Source organism: Saccopteryx leptura, chromosome 11 (genome assembly GCF_036850995.1).
Source record: "Saccopteryx leptura isolate mSacLep1 chromosome 11, mSacLep1_pri_phased_curated, whole genome shotgun sequence".
NCBI lineage: Eukaryota > Metazoa > Chordata > Mammalia > Chiroptera > Emballonuridae > Saccopteryx > Saccopteryx leptura.
Window position 1 is genome coordinate 21,286,809 of NC_089513.1, and position 22,299 is coordinate 21,309,107.

General features: G+C 48.3%; 1 protein-coding gene across 6 annotated transcripts in view; it reads right to left on the reverse strand.

Annotated features, from left to right (window-relative positions):
- CTIF (cap binding complex dependent translation initiation factor) overlaps positions 1 to 11,756 on the reverse strand; it is a 274,127-nt gene extending 262,371 nt beyond the window's left edge. For 4 of the 6 annotated variants that reach the window (XM_066352400.1, XM_066352399.1, XM_066352398.1 and 1 more), the window contains exon 1: positions 11,561 to 11,756. The gene's annotated coding sequence lies outside the window, so the exon portion shown is untranslated. Of the gene's footprint in view, positions 1 to 10,973; positions 10,996 to 11,078; positions 11,186 to 11,560 lie in introns of those variants that run through there. The other 2 variants (XM_066352396.1, XM_066352397.1) reach the window with 2 other exon arrangements.
- Positions 11,757 to 22,299: the final 10,543 nt, after the last annotated feature.

The following is a 22,299-nucleotide window of genomic DNA, read 5'->3' on the forward strand; positions in this document are numbered from 1 at the left end:
GAGTCCATCATGGGACACCTGGAATCCCAAGCCTCAATACTGCCTGTGGGTTAAGAAATAATAACTAGAAAAGGCAAAACTATAGTGAAAGAAAGCAGATCAGTGGTTGCCAGAGCCAGTGACTGGGTTTTTTTTTTAACCTTAATTATGTTGTATAAAAAGTTTTGTCTCAATAAAGCAACACTTCCCCAAATAAATAACTGAAATCATATTATAATTTGGTGAGGCAAACGTTAATTATTGTTTATCCAATATCATTTCCCTCCCCACTTCCCTACAAGCAGAGCCCACCTCTTCCTACAGATGAGGCAGAAAACACCAAGACTCCACTAGAGCTATTGACCCATTTTTTTTCAATAGGTCTGGATGGAAATTTTAGTGGGGGGGATTCAGGGAAAATTTCCCCTCCCTGCTAAATTAAGACACCAGGAGAAACTCACCCTCCTGCCTGTCTTCTGATACAATTACATGAGAATGTGACATCTGGGGCAGTGGTAACCATGCCTCACCCTCCTGCCTGTCTTCTGATACAATTACATGAGAATGTGACATCTGGGGCAGTGGTAACCATGCTGTGACTACAGGGGGACAACCCTGAGGACAGAGGCCAGTATGCCAGAAACGGTAGCCGAGAAGGTTAGAATGAGTCCTTGAAATTACCACTGACCCACTGAACTCACCAACCCTAGAATCCCTGTCTTCAGACTTCTGGCTATGTGAGTCTACAAATGCCTTGTTTGTTAAAGTACTGTTAGTCCAGTGTTCTCTGGTCAACAGCCAATATCCTGTAAGGTGGTTTCATCACTCCAAACATCCATCTCCAACCCCAACCTGAGATGACGGAGAGGTGCCAGAGAGAACACTGCGGCTGGAAACTGAGCCCTGACAGACTGCTGAGTCCCCACGGATAATACTTTCCTCTCTAGTTCCTAAACAAAATGAGGAAACAGATGCTGGTTTCTCTTGTGGGAGAGCCCCTCCCCCCATCTCCCCATGTGCATCCTGCAGTGCCAATGACAACAGTGTCAGGTGTGAACCACGGGCATACGCCCTCTCTGGTCCATGCGGCCATGAGCGCTCATTTGTCCGGGACAACCCAGTTTACATCTGTGTCCTGGCATCACTAGTCATAGCACTGCCTTCACTTTCAAACACGTCACCTTTTTCACAAAAAATCAGTCCCCTCTGGCTGCCTCGGCACCCTCCTCCCTCCTACCGGTACACCCACATTAACCAGCACAAAGCATTATGTCTCCCCCTCCCCCCACCGTGATGCAGACGGGCACGGGCCCTGCCATGTTCCCCAGAATCCATCTCCCCTCGTTCGGACGCCCCTGGTGTACAGCAGGCGTCTGATGCACAGCCGCTAAACTGAACCAAAGGTTAACGGGGCGAGGGCCTTATGCTAAGGCAGGGGTTGGGAACCTGTGGCTCACGAGCCAGATGTGCTCTTTTCATACCTGTATCTGGCTCGCAGACAAATCTTTAATTAAAAAAATAATGTTAAAAATTTAAAACATTCTCATGTATTACAATCCATTCATTTCCTACCGCTCATGTTCATGGTTGCCGGTGGCTGGAGCCAATCACAGCTGTCCTCCAGGACAACACCAAATTTTTATTGGATAACGCATAATGTACACGGGTCGTTGTATGGCTCTCATGGAATTACATTTTAAAATATGTGGCATTCATGGCTCTCTCAGCCAAAAAGGTTCCCAACCCCTGCGCTAAGGAATTGAGGCAAACCAGCACAATGTAAGCACGAGGAACAATTTTTGGAGGGAGGAGAAATTGGGTGCCTTCCCAGCATCCCTGGCCCTCCCTACCACGGGCCGTCTGCACAGGGTCCTGTGGAAAACTGGCAGTGCACACACCGCGTCCCCCTGGCCGATGCAACCTTGCTGCAAAGGCAATCCGTCCTTCCCATCACCTGTCATGGTACCTCATGAAGAGATGACCCCTGACACCGATGATCCTATAGATGCAAAGGAACAGGAAGCCCAGGGCCCTGCACACCAACCCCAAGAGCCAGATATATAGCATGCTCTTAAAAACACTTTGATTGTGAACCCCATCCTAGATGGACACACCAAGATGTGGATTCTCCAGGAAGCCATCTTCTTGTTCTCACGGTTTAAAATCGAAAGCATCTCAGCGAGTGTCCCACAAACATGGTAAAGACCTGTTGGTCCTCCCTCAGCCACGGCTGAGATCGTGACATTGCTGCCCCAGGGAAGGCCCTCTAAGGGAACAGCACTGGAATGTCAGCTCCGCTCAGTCTGGACGGAACCACACACATTCCTTCTGAATAACTTCAGGCTCAACTGTCACTGCTACAGTTAGGCATCTCCACGTCTCTGCCTCTCTGTTTCTCTCCTACAGGGAAGTCACTTTTATTCCGTGAGGCAAACAGATAATGCCTAGCGTTGTGCCTGGCACATAATAAACACTAAATAAACACTGGATTCCTAAGTCTCTTACTCATAAGCCAAAATGTATTCTGGGTGTTGGAGGAAAAAACTTGCAGTGTATACTGTTGCTTCTTTCATGGTAATCTGAAAAGCCCGGAGCCAAAGCTTCTCAAAACTTCTATATCACAGACTGCATCTATGCAACCAGCTCTGCTAGCCTTACATCTAATCTCCAAAAGCTCCTTCTGTGCTAAGTAAGTTCGAAGTTGGCTGGATTGTCACAGAATCTTAGCTTGTCAAATTAAGGCCCCTCCGTCAGAAGCAAGCAGGATAGTGAAAGGCCTGGAAGGCGTCTCTCCTAACAGCCAAGGGGTGATGGGCAGAAACGGCTGGGCAGTGGCTGAGGCTCAGAAGCCCTTCCGGCTGCAAAAGCCTTCTGGTAAGAGAAGGCACTGCCTCGTAGGCAGTACACTCCCGGCCGTGGGAAGCATCTGAGCAAGTGCTGATGTAGTCAGGACTGCCACACAGAGGTCACCACATCTAGGTGACCTCTAAGATGTCTTCCCAGTTTGAAATGATAGGAACTCAAGACTCTTAGCCTGGGGAGCCAGTGTGAAGCATCGTCTGGGGCATAAGTAGCAGCTGGAGTCCGCATAGGGCACCTTCAGCGGGAACCTGGACAGAGGCCCCATCTGGAAGCACCTAGCCTGGGTAAACTCAGGGGAGGACATTCTGGCCTTGCTGGATGGCTGCAGGCTTCTGCTAAGAGGCGGAGTCTCAGGGCAGGACCAACCCCCTCACACAGCCCTGCACACCCTCCACCAGGGTACAGTTGTCCTACGGGCCCTTTAAAAGGTTTCAGACGAGGCTTCTCGCCTCCTCCTCATTCATTCAAGCCACCCAGGTCCTGCAGCATCTTGCCAAGGCTGAGACCCAGGTCTGTGAACGGTGAAGAGCCCAACATCTTCCTGGCTACCCGAGAACCTAGAGACCACAGGCTGGAGGACCCTGGTCCCCAGAGGCTTTTTGTTAATTCCTCTTCTTGGGAACCTCGGGACCACATCCAAAGGCAAAGCAGGCCTGAGCTTTTGGAGTTTCCAGGGAAGACATTTTCCCCACCCCACATCCAGGCCAAGACTGACAAGCTCCCCACCCCACCCCCTGGCCCTTGTGCACCAATGGGCTAACGTCTAGTCTGTCCTTTCTCCATGTGCACCAATGGGCTAACGTCTAGTCTGTCCTTTCTCCATGTGCACCAATGGGCTAACGTCTAGTCTGTCCTTTCTCCATGTGCACCAATGGGCTAACGTCTAGTCTGTCCTTTCTCCAAGCGAGCAAACCTTGGCAGGGGCCCGTTTCAGGCAGTGCTCCCTGCTCCAGCCCTGAGTCTCACCCTGGCCCTGCAGGAGATGTTATCAGGACTCAAGCCCCTTTGGGTCTGAACCCAGTAACCACCCCTCACACCCTCACTCACGCCTGCCCCCCAGGACTGGCCTAGCATATGCACAAGCTTCCTGTCCACAATCTCTTTTGAATCCCCTGGTTTTTCCTTACATCTTATGAGTTCAGCTTTTCTTTGAAAGGATGCTAGTTATATTTTACACAGCATTTTTAGGTACTTGGCAGTTGGAAGGTTTTCAAGATTGTTACTTCACTGTGGTACTAAAAATATTCTAAATCACTGTTAGGATACCCTCTTCGGACTTGTTCTCGGAACCTTCCTTGGCTGACCTCCCACCCCAAACAATTGGTTGTTCAAATTCCTGCAAAACCACAGATTTAGACTGAACACTTACTATGCACCAGGCACAAGCTTAGGCCCTGAAGGTTCAAAACTGAAAAGCTTTGGAGCTCAGCCTAAAACATATCGGCTCTATAAAAATGCAGTACAGCAGGACGAGAAAAACCGTGCCTTCTATTTAATTTGCACTCTACTCTTTGCCCAGGTTGTTAGAGTCTTTTAGTGGCTTCATATGTCCACATCCCAGCTAGACTGCCTGCTCTACATCTTCCCTGTCCTTTACTCAGGCCCCCAGGGCCTAGGACAGCGCCCTGCTCACAGTGGATGTTAGAAATGAACACATCTGTCCCTTAACTCACACTAATACTTCCAGCTGAAGCTCACTGCTGGCTGTCGCCGGATTCTGCCAGCTGGACCCTTAGCATGACACAGCATCCCTGCCTGGCTTCCCTGATGACAGCGGCATGCGGCGTGACAAAGGACTCTCTGCCAATGAGAGGAAGAGTTCTCCTCTTACAGCCCACAGCAGCCCCACCACAGTCCACGCAGCGGCAGACCCTTCCCCACCCCCAGGGCCGTGGCTCCTGCCCACACTGCTTCCTCAGGCTTCTACCCTACACATCGTGTTATCTGTAAGACGGCACCACTGAACTATCCTACCGGCGCTTCAAATTCAACGCATCTCCCACTGAACTCCACACAATCCTCGTCTCACCCAAAACCTAGCAGACCTGCTCCGGCAACCAGAAGGTCACACCTGGGTAGAGGCTGCCATCTACCAGTGAGGCTAGAAGCCTGGGAGTCCCTGGGACTCCTCCCTATCCCTCAAAGCTAAGCAATCACTGAAGACTTGATTCTCTCAGTATTTTTAAGTATATGACCTTTCTCCATCCCCAAACGCATGGCCCTTGGTTCCAGGCCTCATCCCCTGTGACCTGAACACCGCTGGAGCCTGCCATTTCCTCAGCTGCCTGCAGCCGCCCAGCTCCTGGTCTGATCCAGGGCGGCAGGCCTCCACTCTGCTTACAGCCCCGTCCTCCATGCTCTACCTGCTGCTAGAGCCCCGGTCCTCAGCCAGGCTCCCAGAGCTCCGCAGATCTGAGCTCTGTCTGCCTCTGCCCCTGCACTCAACCTCACTGCTTCTGCCCCTTCCGATTCCCGGTGGCCTCAGGCCTCCACACTCTGTACACACTGTTCCTAGCCCTGAAGGCCCTTCGCCTTTCTCCACTCCAGACGCACTTTCATCAATTCCAATGCAGCTCCTGCGTTATCTCCCTTAGGAAGCCTCGCTGATCGTGAGGTTAGATCAGGTGCCCCTTGTCCATGCTGCAGCAAGGCCCTTTCTCCACCTACCACTGCATTTACTGCACCATTCAGAATTTAACTGTTTGCACTCACCACACTGAATTAATTCTGTAGGTGTCTGTCTCTCTGGCAAGACGGTGGGCTCCCTGGAGGCAAGGGGCTGGGCCTGTTCGCTATTGCAGCCCCAGGCTCTGGTAACGAGGTCCTAGTAAAAACCTCCTTCTGACTACGGGATGATCCGCCGAACCACCATCAGTCTGTTCCACTCCCAGTCCAAACACCCACAATTCCCCCATTAGCACTTTTCCGCCATTGCCCCAGCCAAAAAACCTCCTTCAGGTCCGCCACAACCCTAGACCTACTTCCCAATTCACCTCTTCCATGAAATCACCCCAAACTGGCCACAGACCACTGCTAATATCATTGCCTCCCATACTTGATCCAACCCACCCCCTTGGGTAAATGAGCATTTGGGTCTGGCTCCATGCTGGGTATGAGCCAACAATGGACATAAAGAAGTTCTGAAAAGTCCAAGCCCCTCTACTCACAAAACTGTAATGATGATGTGACACACTGGGCCACCTCAGCCCTGGGCAGTGGATTTGAAGTCTGAAGACCGGGGTTCAGATCCCTGCTCTACTACGTACTTGTAGCTTGGGAGTGTCACTAACTACAGAGACTCAGTTCCCTCATCTGCAAAATGGGAAGAATGATAACAGTCTCACAGGACTATTATATAAAAAACAGATGAGGTCAGTTGTGTGAAACACTTTGCAAAGTGTCAAGCCCAAGCAAGTGTCGAGTATTAGAACAGTCTCCAGGGCCAACCAACCCTCTGGCCACTGCATGACTTCCACCCTGGTAGTTTTTGTCCTCACTCGAGTCAAGTGAGAATCAAGTGAAACCTGTGGGTCCTCTTCCTAGAGAAATGCACATGCATAACAGCTTTGCAAACACTTCTAGGGGGTTCCTGAGGACCTTGCCATGGAAGGGAAAGCAAAAGGCCAAACTTAAAGAGTGCTGGAAGGCCCCTGGATGCCAAAGATGAAAGATAGGGAAGGTAAGGCCAGGCCAGTCTCGAAGAAAAGCAATCTCAAGACTATTAAGATGAATTCTAGGCATTGGCTGGTGGCTCGGTGGATAGAGCGGCGGCCTAGCATATGGACATCCTGGGTTCAATTCCTAGTCAGGGCACACAAGAGAGGTGACCATCTGCTTTTCCCCACCCCTTCCCCTTTCTTCCTTCTTCCCCTCCCACAGCCAGTGGCTCAATGGTTCAAGCATTGGCCCTGGGCACTGAAGATGGCTCAGTTGGTCCAAGTATTGGCCCCAGATGGTGTTGTTGGATGGATTCCAGTCGGGGAGCATGTGGGAATCTATTTCCCCTCCTCTCACTTAAAAAGAAAAAGAATTCCAGAGCCTTTCCTGGAACCAGAGGAGAGGTAAGGAGAAGATGTATCCCTCTCCCTTTGGGGAGTAAGAACCCCACTTTTCCCCCCCAGAAAGTACCATGGTATAGAGAAAGATGATTAGATGAGGCATAAAAACCCAGGATTTCTTGTCCTCTGCCAAGGGTTCCTGGCCTCTTTGTGCAGGTTATTCCGTCCCTCTGGGCCCAGCTCATCAATGGGCCTTTCCAGCTCCAGGTGCCTTGGATCTGGGGATGGGTCTCTGTTCTCCTCCTGTGCTGACCACAGCTCAGGCCTGAGTTTAGTTCATAAATAAGAGGCAGATGTCCATAGTCAGCATGGTGATAATTCAGGGAGGAAGGCACTGTCACAGCATTGTTCTAAGTTAAACTGAGTTCAGGATGAGGCAGGAGGGCAGAAGAGCAAAGCCCGAATGTGAGCAGCTGAGCTCAGGTGGCCAGCGAGTCAGCAGTGAGACCCAGGGGTAGAACCCATAAATGAACATCGAAAGGGCTGCCATAGTATTGGGAAAGCCATGCAGAAATAACATTACGTTTGGAGAATTCCCCCAAACTGCAATTTGCCCGTCTGTTTGTGCCTCCTGTACTCTGTGTGGGCACAGGAGTCTCTCTCCATCCCAACCACCACCTCCTGCTTCCTCCTTCATAATCTGAACAGCAAACAGATCCTTAAAAATAAGGGCAGTGGACCCCATAATTGAGAATATGTTGGAAGATAGTGTCAGGGACCCAGAAGTGAGTTTGGGAATTAACAGATAAAAAGCAGACCCATATTAAAACATCTACACATACTGTTAGACAGACACTAAACTCAGGCATAGCCAACAGCCATCACAGCCCATCATTTCCCAGCAGAGCTGAGGCAGGACCATGGGGAACAATGTGTGAGCTCCTCATTGCTCAGCAGAGTAAGCTGGTGGGTGGCTTCAGGGTCGTTTCCCACTAGCTGCTTAACTTCCACAGAAGGATACGCAATACCTCTGGACCTATCTGGGAGCTTCCAAACAGTCTGAAGTTTAGGTTAACAAGGGACATTAGGCTCTTTTTCCTCTGTTACTTCCTTCTGAATTTGCTCTAGGATAGAAACCGGCATCTTTGAGTCCCTTGCAACCAACATATGTGAAGTTGACAAAGTCCCAGGGTGGGTGCTCTAAAATATTTATGATTTATTCCTTCCTACAGGGTCTGAATCACTTGTTTATGGCATTGTAACTGATCTGTTTCTGCTATATTATCTTTGTGTGCCCCGAACATAGTAGCATATCTAGCCTAAGATAGGTACTTAATAAACATTTGTTGGACTTAAAGTCTTCAATTTATCTCCACAGTTAAGAGTATGTTTTTGGCAAGCAGGGCCATATGTCAAATTTTCTCTGTATACACTTCAAGCTATCCAAATAGGTAGGTGCTCAATATATATCTGGGAATAAATTGTTGATTATTTATTTATTTATTCAGGCTGAGTTTGAGAACCTTCATGTACACAAACTCTGAGAAACACATACATGCATGTAGGAGCTCTCTGCTCTTTTGGGGGCTTCCCAAGGTTTCTCAGGGGTCTACACTCTAAACCTGATGGTTTTGAAACCAATAACTAAAGAATAAACCTTGGATCCAATAAGAACTACATTAACGCACCCATATAAACATAGACATGTGTTACATAAACGTATGTACCATACATATTTATTACATGCAGGTATGATTCTAGAATATACTGGATGTATCAAAACTGATAACCATTTACCGACAGGGTACTTTCAGATGAGTAGCAACAACAATGCAGACTTCTATCCTTTAGTGGCTATTGTCATTAGAACTGTTAGCAAATCAAAAGCGTTTTTGACAAAGGGTAATTACCAGCATTAATTTATCCCCTTTCTTGGGATTCAGAACTTGCTGGGGTGGTAAAACCTATTCTGAGGAGAAAAAGTGGCCACTATTTCAACTAAAAGCCATTGGCTGAGAAGAGAAATCACAAAGAAGGGAAAGTACCCCTTCTCCCACTAAGTCATGGCACTTTATGTGCTCATCTGTAAAATGGGGTTAATACCCACTACTTCACAGGACCTTCTTAATGAATGCAATGGTACAAAGGAGAAGGATCACCCTGGAAAGTCATACAAACTTATTATTCTAGCAATCTGTTAATCACTGATGACATTGTACCCCAGAATGCAATACAAAAGGACTGCCTCCGAGCGTACAAAATCCAGGACAGACACCTGACACAGCAGATGAGGTGATCCGTGTGTAAACCGAGTCTTGTTTCGAAAACTCAATGGGAGTTTCCTCAGGCAACCTAAGTTCATCTTGTGAGGGGCTGAACATCTAAGGTTTGTTCGGTGCATTCTGTTCTTGTGTAATTGGGTATTCTTGAAAACAGGCAATTGCCTCCCGAGATGCAAACATGCTCTCAACCGGGATTCCTGAGGTTTGGGGCACAGACCTGCGCGTTTGGCTGGAGGGCCCGCAGGCTGGACAGCCTGCGGCCCCTCCCCACCCTCGGGGCGGTTCCTTCCTCTCACTTCTAGCTCAGAGGCGGGGCTCCTGCTGTGTCACTTTCACCCGCCGGAGCCTCCAGCCGCCAAGCCAAGCCAAGGAGCCGGCAGCTCTTACAGCTTCCTTCCTTAGCACGTGGGCCCCTTGCCCGGGAGGTAATCCCCACCCCACCCCCCACCTTCCTCCACAGAGCCCGCTCGGGCAGAGCTGGCAAAGGCATGCGTCTGGGCATCCAGCAGCGGCGAGGGCGGCAGCTCCAGGCTGGGCCCGGGCTGGGACCGCTGGCCAGTCTTTGGCCCGCACTGCCCCCTGGATGAAAAATTGGGAGGGGGCGCAGAGCGTCCAGGGTCTGTGAACGCAGTGGCGGCAGGCAGCGGGTGCGGGCATGCGCACCCACTGAGCGACTCCGTGTTAAGAGTCAACCCGAGAATGAGGAGGGAGAGGGCGCGACACGCGCGCCCCCCCCCCCCCCCCCGCGGCTTCGCCTGACCCAGCCAGACCACCCCTCTCCCCAGCAAGGCGGAGTAGGCAGTCATTCTGCCGGATCTGGAGGCTTCGAAGACGCGGAGATAGGGATTTTGCAGGTCTCCTGCAGCACCGTGGGTCTTGGGACTCCCTTGAGAACCCCTCCCACACGCAACCCCAGGGTCTCCCCGGGCTCACAGCCTCACGATCCCCCTTTCCAAGTAACCCTGCACGCGCACAGACGCACAGGACTATGAGCTCAACTAGGATCACCAGGGGGCTGGCGGGACCTATCTCCACAGAGATCAGGACCCACACGCGTCCCTACTACGCTGCGGTGCCCCCCCCCCACACACACACATACACATACGCACACATGCCCGAGGTGTGTACACACACAAACAGCTGGGCGGGGGAGGCGACGCCTCACTCCTGGGGGTGGGGTCGCACACGGAGCGGCCAGCCCTCCCTCCCCTTTACAAGCCGCACCCCCTTCCTGCTCATGGCTGCCCCCCAACCCCAACCCTTCAAACTCCACGAAGCCAAATAGTCAACGCTGCCCAGATGAGGGGCTCGGAACCCCGCTAGTCTCTTAACGCCAGGGGAGAGACATACTCAACTCCGTAGCGCGGTCGCCGTGACACCTCCTCCAGGTTCCAGCACGCGGCCCTCGGGAACCCCAGCCCTCAGCCGCAGACCGAGACACTGCCCCCTGACCTCCCTCCCCCAAGACCGGCTTCCGGGACAAGTCACCTGCTCTTCGTCCTGAAAAACCCGAGCCGGAGCCCACCCCGCGGTCGCTGGAGTCGCTCTCCACCGCGAGCCTGTCAACTTAACCCCCACTCTGCCGGGCGGTTCTATTCCCCGGGCCCTATTACACTGCAGCTACAGTAATAATAATTTAAAAAGCCAACAGAATCACCACCGTGGGGAAGGTCCATAGCTGCAGCCGCAATGGATCCATCGAATCGGTGGATCCCATCCCCCGTTCCCCCCGCGGCCCGCTGGCTCACCGGGGACAGAGGGAGGGTGCAGACTGTCTAGACGACAGCCATCCCCGCGCCCGGGGGGACGGGCGCGCACACACACGGCCGCTGCCACAGACACAATCAGTTACCAGAGGAGGGAGGGGCGGCGTGGAGACACTCTCTCGAGGTCCCTCCAGCAACCGCGAGGACAGCAGCCTCCGGCTGGGAGCGGTCGCTCGGAGCCGCGCTCCTACCTCGGCAGAGCACGGTCAGAACAGCTGCAAGTTTGGCTGCTACTAAGCCAACTGCTTGATGCAGCAAATGCGGGCTTCAAAACAAAAGGGAGAGGAATCACGCTCGCTCTCTTCCTCCTCACTGGGTCGGAACCCGGCACATGACAGCGGCTACACAGCGCAGCTCTAGCGCTAGCCAGGCTCCAGCCGTGCGCCCTCAGTACCCCCTCCCCACGGGGCGGAGCACCCGGCAGAGAAGGGGCAAACCTCGGGAGCAGCGAGAACGTGGAGTGAGGTAGTCGACAGAAAGGAGGGGGACCATGGATGAGCGCGGACACCAGGCTGCCCCAGTCGCAGGGAGGGGGAAGAGGCTAATTGTTTTGAGCGGTTTTCCCGGATTTATCTATAAGCACGCGCACGTCACGCAACCCTCCTCCCAGGTTCCCAAATCGATCGGCAAGCTGAGGTGATAAAAAGAGGGGGGTAGACAGGGGGATCCTCACCTCGAGGTTCCTCTGGCCGCCACTCCGAGCCCGAGTCGGGGGTGGGGGAAGGGGTCAGGGAAGGGGAAGGGAGGGAGGAGGCTCGGGAGAACCGACTCCTGCCTCGAGTTCCGCGCGTCCCGGCTGCGGAGGGGTTCAGACTCCCCAGCGCACAAACCCAGCCAAGAAGGAAGGGAGGGAGGGAGGGAAGGGAATGAGGGAGGGAGGGGCGGGTGGGGGGAGGGAGTAGAGGAAGGAAAAAAAATATATCCCTGCTCTGACACAGGGAAAGAGAATGTTGGAGAGTGACGTCTAGACCCCGCCCTCCCCTCCGGCCACGTGAAAAGACTTGAAAGGAAAGAGGGCGGCGGGTGGCCTGCTGGGTAATGTAGTTCGTCTTTCTTTCCCCGGATGGCGGGCCCTGGAGAACCCGACGCCGCGGGGACGCTGGAGATGCCGCCAGAGCATCCAAGATATCCCTGTATGGCGACGCCGAAACCCTCGCCCACCGCCCCCAGATGCTGGCGCGGCCTTGGGTGCGGACCTCTGCATTGGGAAAACAGGGCTTAGGCGCGTTCCAGGCTTGCGGGGAAACGTTGGGTTTTCGGGACAGGAATGCTTTTTAAGGATGAGGACTTCGGCGCTTAAAGTGCAAAGTCGGTCCTAATGGCAGATAAAAGGGAGCTTTGTGTATGTGTTGGCCGGCCCAAGTGGCGTTATTAATGCTGCATTAAATACTACCGTCTGTTATTGAGATGCGTATGTTATAATTAACATTTGAACATCTCTATGGCAGGGGCGGGATGTTGTAATTAGATATGCACTTTGCAGCCAATTAATTTTTCATTGGCCATGCTGTGAGCGGGGACGGGGGACGTGGTGGCTGGGAGAATTCAAACAATGGAAAATAAGGTAATTACTTTAACCAAATCACCAGTATCTTCTGAGTACCTACTAGGTGCCAGGTTTTGAGCTTGGCACAGAGAGGCCTTCAGAAGAAAATATAGGATGCATACTCCCCTCCAAGCAAGGGGGTTATAAACTCATCGGAGGAACTGTGTGACACAGTATAACTACCATAGAAATCCATTTAATTCAGAGAACATTTGGTCAGCACTTTTTACAGACAGGACATGTCTGGAAATGCCAAGACAAGTAAGACCCTCAGTCCCTGCCCTTAAGCTCAAAGTCTAGTATATATAAGGAGTACAGTCAATGCAAGTATAGGGGATAAGTCAACCCTTAACAGAGAGATAAGCAAAAAGTGTAGGGAACCCACAGGTGGAGCAGCCAACCAGAATGGAAGGTGGATGGGGGTGGGAGAGGGTCAGGGAAGGCTTCCTGGAGGAGGGTTTGTTTGTTTGTTTGTTTGTTTTGCTTTTAATAAAGGCAAAGGAAGTGGTAGGAATCTGACAAAGGCTGCTGGGTACAAATGCTCCAGATGAGAGAAGACAGAATTCTGAAAGTCCAGCAATTTGGCAGGGCAGGAGGAGCAGATTGATGGGGAGTGGGGGGTGGAGAGTGAGTCTAGAGGGCAGAAGGAGGCTGGGACAGCTTCTCACTGGAGGTACGGCTTGAAGTGGGCCTTGAAAAGTAGGTGGGATTTTATTGTGTGTGGAGAGAGCTTGTATTGCAACCTTGAAGCTCAGCATGAGCCAAACTTTGGATGGAAAACAGCAGAATCCAGCATGGTATAGTGTGCTTTATAGTTTGATAGAACTGTTAGCCCACTTTTGTCACTTTAAAGTTGGGTGAATTTGCCTGACCTGTGGTGGCACAGTGGATAAAGCATCAACTCAGACTGCTGAGGTCGCCGGTTCAAATCCCTGAGCTTGCCCGATCAAGGCACAAAGATGAAGTGAGTAGATGCTTCTCCCCTCTCTTTCTCTCTCTCTCCCTACTCTCCATAAAATCACTAAATAAAGTTTTTTTAAAAAAGCTGGGTGAATTTAAGAGTGTTATGTGACTTCTCTGAGCCTATGTTACCCTCAAATGGGGACAGAAACAACTGTAAAATAAAACTGTTAGAATAAGACATGGAATCGCCTGAATGTTAGTAAATAACAACAAAAAAAATCCAGTTTTATCTATTAGAACAGCTCATTTGCTTCTTGTACTAAAAGAGCATGCAGACATGTCTTCCCCTCCCTTTTAGAGGGAAGCAGCAGACCACAATCATGTATTCAAAAGAGTCAGAGTGGGTACCAGAAGCCAGTTGTCTGGGTGCCAGCCCTCACCCCGCCTCCGCCGAAGGATAGTGTTTAAGCACACCTGACTCTTCCCACTGGCTTGCCTCTTTTAGTAGCTGTGCCTCATTGGCTCAGCAGTGTGTTATTTTTATGCTATAACATCTGGAGTATTTCCTGGGTTTGCAAAATGTGAAATAATAATACCAGAGTATCCACCCAGCAGACAGACTGCCATTTACCTACCTTTTGTTGTCAGTGCTGTTTGCACATTTGTGTGAGACGCACACCACCCGAAGGAAAAAGAATGGAATTATATGGATGTTGGTTTTGCTTTTGCTTTAAATCACACTCCCAAAAGTGAGAACAGGATCCACCCCAGAAGCGAGAGGTTGAGCTATGTGCAGAATGCAAAACATCCGTGGAAAGGACACACCTTTGGGATGTGCCTGGAATAAGAGGGCCAGTGTGGACCGCACAGACTGTGGGTCAGCCTGACTTCCTGGGTTTGCATTTCACAAGTGACATTCCTGGATCTATGACCTTGGGCAGTTTACCTACCCCAAGGGTGACCATGGGCAGCTTAGTCAATAACCTTTCTTGGCTTTATGAGAACCAGTGGTGACAATGTATTTAAACTGGATCGGTCACACAGCAGATACTCGGTGATGATTGGTTCTTTTCTTTGACCCAGGGTCCTTCTGGGCCAGGAGAATGATCCCTGAATTTTCCTTTCTGCAGAGTCAGGCCAGCAGAGCTGGTGCTGCAGGGAGGAGCCCTGTCTTCAAGAAAGCTCCACCCAGTTCTCCTTACCTGCTGCTGGCCCAGCTCTGAACCCTCACCAGCTGACAGTGGTTAGGCTTTTCCTCTCCCCACCCTGATGCCCAAGGCCTTCCAAAGGGTGTCCCCACTCAGGGCATGTCCTGAGCTCCCACACTGCTTCTCCTTGCCTCTGACAACTTACCTCCTGCTCTCCAGCTCCTCAGAGCCTGGCTCTGCTTTTCCTCCAATCTAACACCTTCCCTAGTGTATAAGATAGCCTTTTCCTTCTCTTCTGCCACTCCTACCTGTTTGTATTCTTGTCAAGAGCTCTCTGAATGGCCTCTCAGGACTGGATTCCAGGCTTGAATGGGGGTCTTTGAGAGGAAGGCTCTGCAGGTCCTCAGACCCAAGTTTCCCAGAGTGGGGGCTTACTTGGTCCTTCATAGAATGTCCTTCATTCTCTGCTCTGTAGCTGATCTTACGCCACACCTGCAGGTTCAGGTCGGAGTTGCTGCTGGGTGCTGAATTAATAAACTGACACTGGAATTGGTTTAACTGCAGCAGATTTGAATCGTTAAGAGGTGCTTTGTCTCATTTGTTGCTGCATAGCCTAGAAATTAAAAGCTGGAATGCTTCTCTCTCTTCTAAGCAATGGCTTTTCCTAGTCCATACTTCTCTCAGATATTAGCAAAAAGAAATACTTCTCCTTCTCATTCCTTCTCTGTCCTACCAGCCTTTCCTCCATCAGTCAACACAATTATTGTGGACCTGCTGGGAGGCCACCCAAGTGCTTGGGGAGAAGTTACCTGCCTTCAGGTGCCGAGTAGACCAGGTCGGCACCCATGAGTTAACAGGAAATCTGAAGAAGGGCTACAGTGTGTGAGGGTGATTTTAAATGAACAGAGGGTTCCTACAAGGCCGGAATGGTCAGGAGGCTTCTGGGAGGAAAGGAGAACTGGGTCCATTTATAATTTCCCATAGAGAGTCTGTCAGCAGTGGCCTAGCATTGCCCTGGGAGGCACTAGCATTGCTGTAGGAGTGCCTTTTTAGAGCATAGATTCATCAGGCATCAGTATGGTGGCCACTGACCCCACAGGAGGAAGGAAATTACCGGTCTAGTGTCTACACTCTGTTACTTTGGTGTTGGCCTGGAGAGATAATGGCTTGATAGAACCAGGTTAAATTTCACCCAGGCCTCATCTCAGCTTCCACTATACAACTCCAAAGACCAATGCCTGAAAGGCAGATGGAAAGTGATCCCCTAGGGTTGAAGTTGGTGGTGGAGGAAGGGATATCACTAGAGAACAATGAGCTTGAGAAAAGCAAAAGCTAAATAAGAATAAACCAATATGTATTGAATATATTATGTTGAGCATGTGATGTACAAGGCGTTGTAATGCACCATGCTGAGCATGTGATGTACAAGGCGTTGTAATGCACCATGTTGAGCATGTGATGTACAAGGCGTTGTAATGCGCCATGTTGAGCATGTGATGTACAAGGCGTTGTAATGCGCCATGTTGAGCATGTGATGTACAAGGCATTGTAATGCGCCATGTTGAGCATGTGATATACAAGGCATTGTAATCCACCATGTTGAGCATGCGATGTACAAGGCGTTGTAATGCACCATGGGGTGATAAGCATATGAAGCTGGCTTCCAGGTCCCACCTGACCCTACCCTGCTGTTTGACATTTCTTCTTCTCTTCGGGCCTCAGTTGTCACACCTATAAAAAGGGAGGGTTGGACTCTACAATCTAGAGCTATTTTCCATCCTGAAGTTCTCTTCAAGATGTTTACAATCCAGCTGGCAAAAGAAGCTAGCTGTAAAGTAGCCAAAAGTATGCTTTCAAAGCTGTTTAGTTCCAACAGAATAGGGAGTAATTGTAATATTCATTAAGCAAAGCCCTGAGTCCATGAGGGAACAAGAGACAAACCGATCTTGTCTAGCAAGATTCAAGGACAATAAGTTAGTGAAGCCCATGAGTAGTTAGGTATTTTTTAAGTGCCTGAGAGTTCAAGGGCAGACCTCATCACTCAGTGGTATGAGCACCTCATCCTCAGAGGGCCTTGTTCATGATGAGGACATGGGCAAAGATACACCCCACATCTCTGCAAGAGACAAGTTTTATTGTCCAGCTACACTCTAGAAAAACTGTGCCAGCCTCATCCTGGAAAGCGTGGCCAGGCTTATTGGAATTGGTGTAGACACCTGATCCAGGGGATACCAAGCCATTGGTTAGGCTTTGACTTAAATGGCCCTGGCTCCAGCAGATGAACTGAGCCGGTCAGATTGCCTTTTGCAAAAACCTACATGACTTCTGCTCATTGGTGACAGTTCCTTAGTTAGGTGGAGGGAAATGGGGCTTGTGGTCTTGCTGGGCAAGGTGCAAGATGAGACCACAGGGGGTGGGGGAGGTGGGAAAGACATGGAGGAAAATCCAGAAAAGTCTCAGTTCCTGACTTTCCAATTCTCAGTCACAAGGTGCTCTTAGATTCCTGATATCTCTGGATCCTTACAGTAGTAATCTCCTTCAATGTGTGCTAGCTTGAGTGGGTTTCTGATCCTTATAATCCAAAGACTCACATCTAGAACAGCCTGGAAGAGAGGAAGTGCAGAGGCAGGATCTGTGACCATTCTGATCCCTGATCCTGAAGATGCCCTTCCTTTTTCTATCCTAGGTGTCTCCCTCTTCAGTTAGCTTATACCTCCTATGTCCTCAATCTTATTCCAAAATGGCTGAAAAATAATTTTGTCATGAATTTGACATGAACTGACTAAATCCCCTTCTCAAAGAACAATAGCTAATATACTACTTGAGCAATTACTACAAATATTTGCCAGGCAACAAGAAAAACACTTTTTGTGCTTTGTATCATTTTCTGGACATAGCACCTTCTGCAGTAGAAGGAACTAAGGCTAAGACGAGTGCCATAACTTGCCCAGGGGCACACAGTGAGCAAGTAAGATACCCCCATCTCCAAACATCAGGACCCACCTTCTCTGAGTCCCCTGCAGGCAGTACCTTTACTCCAGCTGTGAGAAACATCTGCCTTCCTCACTGATGCATTTATAATGAGGTTTCTTTCTTTCAAACTGAGACTTCAGAGAAGTGTGTGCGTTTGTTTGTGTATATCTGTTGCCCTCAATGATTCTATGCCTTAGAAGAATGATCTTTGTCTGTATAACTCATCAGTCAAAAAAAATTTTTGGACACAAACCTATAATATATGCTTGTCATTTATTTATCTGTTCATTATATTACCAAAGTAGACATTTAATAAATGACCTAAAAATAAAATAAGAATTTTAAAATAATTTTTAAAAATGTGTGAAATAATGGTTCAAAAGTCCTTTTGTGCTTTGGGAAGTTTAGTTTTTTCCTATTTTTAACATAAAAGTGAATGTTGATAAATATCACACTATTTTCTTCTGCTACTCTAGTGGCTCCTTTTGGGACACATACACCTGGGGCCCATGTACTATACTCTGGATTTTGGATGTTTGTCACATTTCCCAATATGCTAATAATAAAGTGATTGCAAGAAATAATGAAGATGCAGTCAGCTAAATCTGAGTAAGATTTCCTTCCTTCTTTGACATATTTATTACCTTAGTAGTTTTATTTTTATTTTAAACAAGTGATTTATTGTGTATAATTATAATGTTGAAGTAGCAATGATTTTGCATTTTTGCGTCCAGCTTTAGTCACATAATAAAATTTAAAACACACATTTTTCTCTGTTATTAAAATGCCTGTATAGACACCATTGGAAAAATTACTTAAATGACCTCTAATTTTAGCCTCGTGTTTATTAAGCACATATAATGTGCATGCTCTAAGTTAAATAACATGAATGACAAACACACATAGAAATGTGCATTAATCTAGGCTCACAGTTTGGGTCAGAAGAAGAGACAGACTCATTTTAAACAGAAATGGCCATATAAGGTTGAAACCTGAAAAGTGCCAGACGTACCACGCAGCAGAGGGACTGTTTAGGATGAGAGATGTGGGGCCCAAGCAAGGCTTTGAGGCCGGAGTGTGATTTGCATGGAAAGGGAACGGGTAAGGGTTTGACAACAGGAGTTTATAAATGGGAATTAACAAGTGTGTTGGGGTGGTGAGCAAAGGGAAGGAGGAGGCAGTAAGTCCAGAAAGTTAGTACTGTGGAGCTGCTTAGAGCCCTGACTCAGTAGGTACACAGACCAGGATTTAATCTTGCCAGCACCTTTTATAACCAGGTGACAACCTTGGGCAACAATAAGTGCCTTGAGCTTGTGCCCACTCTTAAATGGAGAAATAATAGTGTCTACCTTGGTAAATTGTTATGCGTTTAAACAAGATCATGTATGTCAAGCACTTAGTACATTGTATGAACTCAGTGAAGCTTAGCTTTTGTTTTTTGGTTATTATTGGGGGATATTACTGGGGATAGGCTGTGTGGGACCTTGAATGAAAATCTGACCAGTTCATACTTTATGGCCTAAAGGGGTAGGGTTAGATTTTACTTCTGAGCAGGAATTCAGACGCTGGAGTGTGACTCTACTCCAGCCTGAGCCTGGATTCCAGTCATCCTCATGGGCCCCTTCAGCACGGCCTCTGGGAGCTCAGGGGAGCCTGGGGAAGAGGGAGCCACAGTCCTCTGGTGACCCAGGGCTGCCATTCTGTTCCTCTCTCACCCACATGCAGACACAAATACGCTCCCCACCTCTTTGTCTGTTTTGACATTATTATCAAATTTGTGTATACTCCACTCTTCCCAGAAAGCATTTGAGACAGCTTTTTAAATTCTAAAATATATCCTTGTATCTGAAAATAGGAGTTTACACAAAAGGCACTGTATGAGATAATTATCTCTTGCACAAAAGGGGTAACCATAGTTTCTTTAAATAGCAACTCCTCTGGTGCGTTCAACATCAGAGCTGACTAACAAAATTTTGCCTTGCTAGCAACTTTTCTGGAATGTGTCAATGGTATTACTGTGTTCACAGCACTGACTTACTTTGATCAAGTTTGGTACTTTGATCAAATTTGGTACTTGAATAAAGTATATAAAAAACCCTTGAATTTATTTTGCATCTTCTTAAACCAAAATAGGGGTTCTGCTAGATTTCTTGGATGAATTTCTGTAAAATCTGAGCTGTGCAGAGTTAAGCAATTGCATTGACTCTGGTCTGGAGACCATTTAGCTGCCAGTTAGTCAGGGAAGCCTGCCTGGAGGAGCTGGCAGAGGAGGTTTTCAAGAAAACATGGAAAGATGCAATTGGCTGGAATTAAATAAGAGACTATTTCAGGGAAAAGTAGCAATGTGGAGAGATGTTGGGGCTATTGTTCTCCTTATGGGGCAGCCGCAGGGGTGGTGGGCTGGCCCAGAGCCTCAGAAGAGCCACAGAGGGGAGGGAAGCAGGTCTGTGACAGTTCACCTGTCCCCCATCCTAGGAAACAAATTTGGCCTGACATGGAGATAAGATGTGGAACACTCCCTTTTTGCTGTATATTCTTTATTTCAGACCTTATCAAACATACCCTTTCAGGGGCATGTTGCCATGACAACCTTATAGTCACTGGAGGGCATCTGTAATTGGTAGAAAATGGTATTAATTTAGTTACAGCCTTTTTTTTTTTTTTTTCCTGGGAGGAGTTCTAGTCCTAGGCTACTCAAGTACTCAGGTGTAATCTTTTTGCCTAAGCAGACTAATAATCACCTTGTAATTTAATTATGAAGCCAACACCAGTGAACTCGTCTTCTCCTTTCAATTGAGTTGTAATTTTCGAACACCAGCTTCTTGGGCAGGGCCTAGCCCTGGAAGCGGTAGTTATCTGGACGCGGTCCCACCCTGTGCTGTGCCTCGTGAAGCTGCTCGGCTGGCCGCGGAACCCGCTTTCAGGTACTGTGAAACGCCAGCACGCTCTGAGCGCCCACCTGTCAGCTAAGCAAACGGTCATTACACCAAAGCATGTCCCAGGTTGTCCTCACAGTCACCTTCCCATTCCCTACAATCTGCTTCTACCTGGTAGGCTCCCATTTCCTAAGGTAGGAAACCTCCAGTCATGGAATTAGAGGGTGTTTTTGTCCCCAAGTTGTGGCGAAATACATATAACATACATTTTACCATCTTAACTATGTATAGGTGTACAATTCAGTGGCAGACTCCATTCACAGTGTTGTGCTGCCGTCACCACCACCCATCCACAGATGCGGAACAACCATTTCATTTTGCAAATGGGAACTCTATATCCATTAAACAACAACTCTCCCTTCTCCCCGCCCCCAGCCCCTGGCAGCCACCTTCTATTTTCTGTCTTGGGGCCTGTGTAGGTGGAACCACACAGCATTTGTCCTGTGTGTGACTGGCCTATCCTACCTTGCGTAGTGTCCTCAAGGTTTATCTGTGTTATAGCACGTTGTCAGAATGTCCTTCTTTTTTTAAAGCTGAATACTATTCCACTGTATGTACATACTACATTTTGTTTATCCATTTATCCATGGATGAACACGTGGATTGCTTCGCCATTTTGGCTACTGTGAATAGTGCTGCTATGAACATGGGTGTACAAATATCTCTCTAAGTTACTGCTTTCAACTCTTTCAGTTCTACACCTGGAAGTGGAATTGCTAGATCATATAATATTCTATTTTTAGTTTTTTGATGAACCACCATACTGTTTTCCATGGTGGCTGCACCATTTTACTTTCCCATCAACAGTGCACAAGAATCACAACTTTTCAACATCCTTATCAACATTTGTTATTGTCTGCTTTTTTTTTATAGTGATCATTCTTATTGGGTCTGATGTGGTTGTTACTATTTTCTTAAGTAAAGGGCCTAACTCCATCTCTCCATCTAATAACACTTATAATAGCCATGATAATAGCTGATATTAATTGAACACATAGCATGTAGGTAGGCACTTGTATTAGGGTTCTCCAGAGAAACAGAAACAATAGGCTATATATAATCCAGCAATAATATATATATATATATATATATATATATATATATATATATATATATATATATGGAGAGAGAGAGAGAGAGAAATAGAAAGAGAAGAGATTTATTACAGGAATTGGCTCACACAATTATGGAGCCCAAGAAGTCCCAGGATCTGCGGTCCTCAAACTGAAGAACCAGAAAATCTAGTGGGGTAATTCATCCCCAATCCAAGGCTTGAGAACCAAAGGCACCAATGTCCAATGGCAAGATAAAATGGATGTCTTGTCTCTACCAGAGAGATGCCCTTTTTTGTTCTAGTTGAGTCCTCAGCAGATTGAATGACAACTGCCACCCCTGACCCCCCACATTGGTGAGGCATCAGATTTACTCAGCCTATCAATTCAAATGCTACTACCTGGGCATCCCTTAGGCCAATCAAGTTGACACATAAAAATAACCATCACAACACTCTGTCACTAGTTATCTCATTTCTCACACTAACTCATTCCCATTTTACAGATGAAGAAACTGAAGTCCAGAGAGTTTATATGATTGGTGATTTGCCCAAGGTCATGTAACCAATTAATCATTATATGCCACTGAGTAGGACAAAAGGATTCCTCAACACAGAACAAGACCTACTTATGAATGGACAGGACAACCTCTAGTGGTGCAGTCCTTAGGTTTCTAAAATTAAGTGCCTTTTCTGGTGATAACAACAGATAACACTGAAAACAATAACAATAATGACATTAAAGAAAAGAAATTAGCCTGACCTGTGGTGGCGCAGTGGATAAAGCGTCGACCTGGAAATGCTGAGGTTGCTGGTTCAAAACCCTGGGCTTGCCTGGTCAAGGTACATATGGGA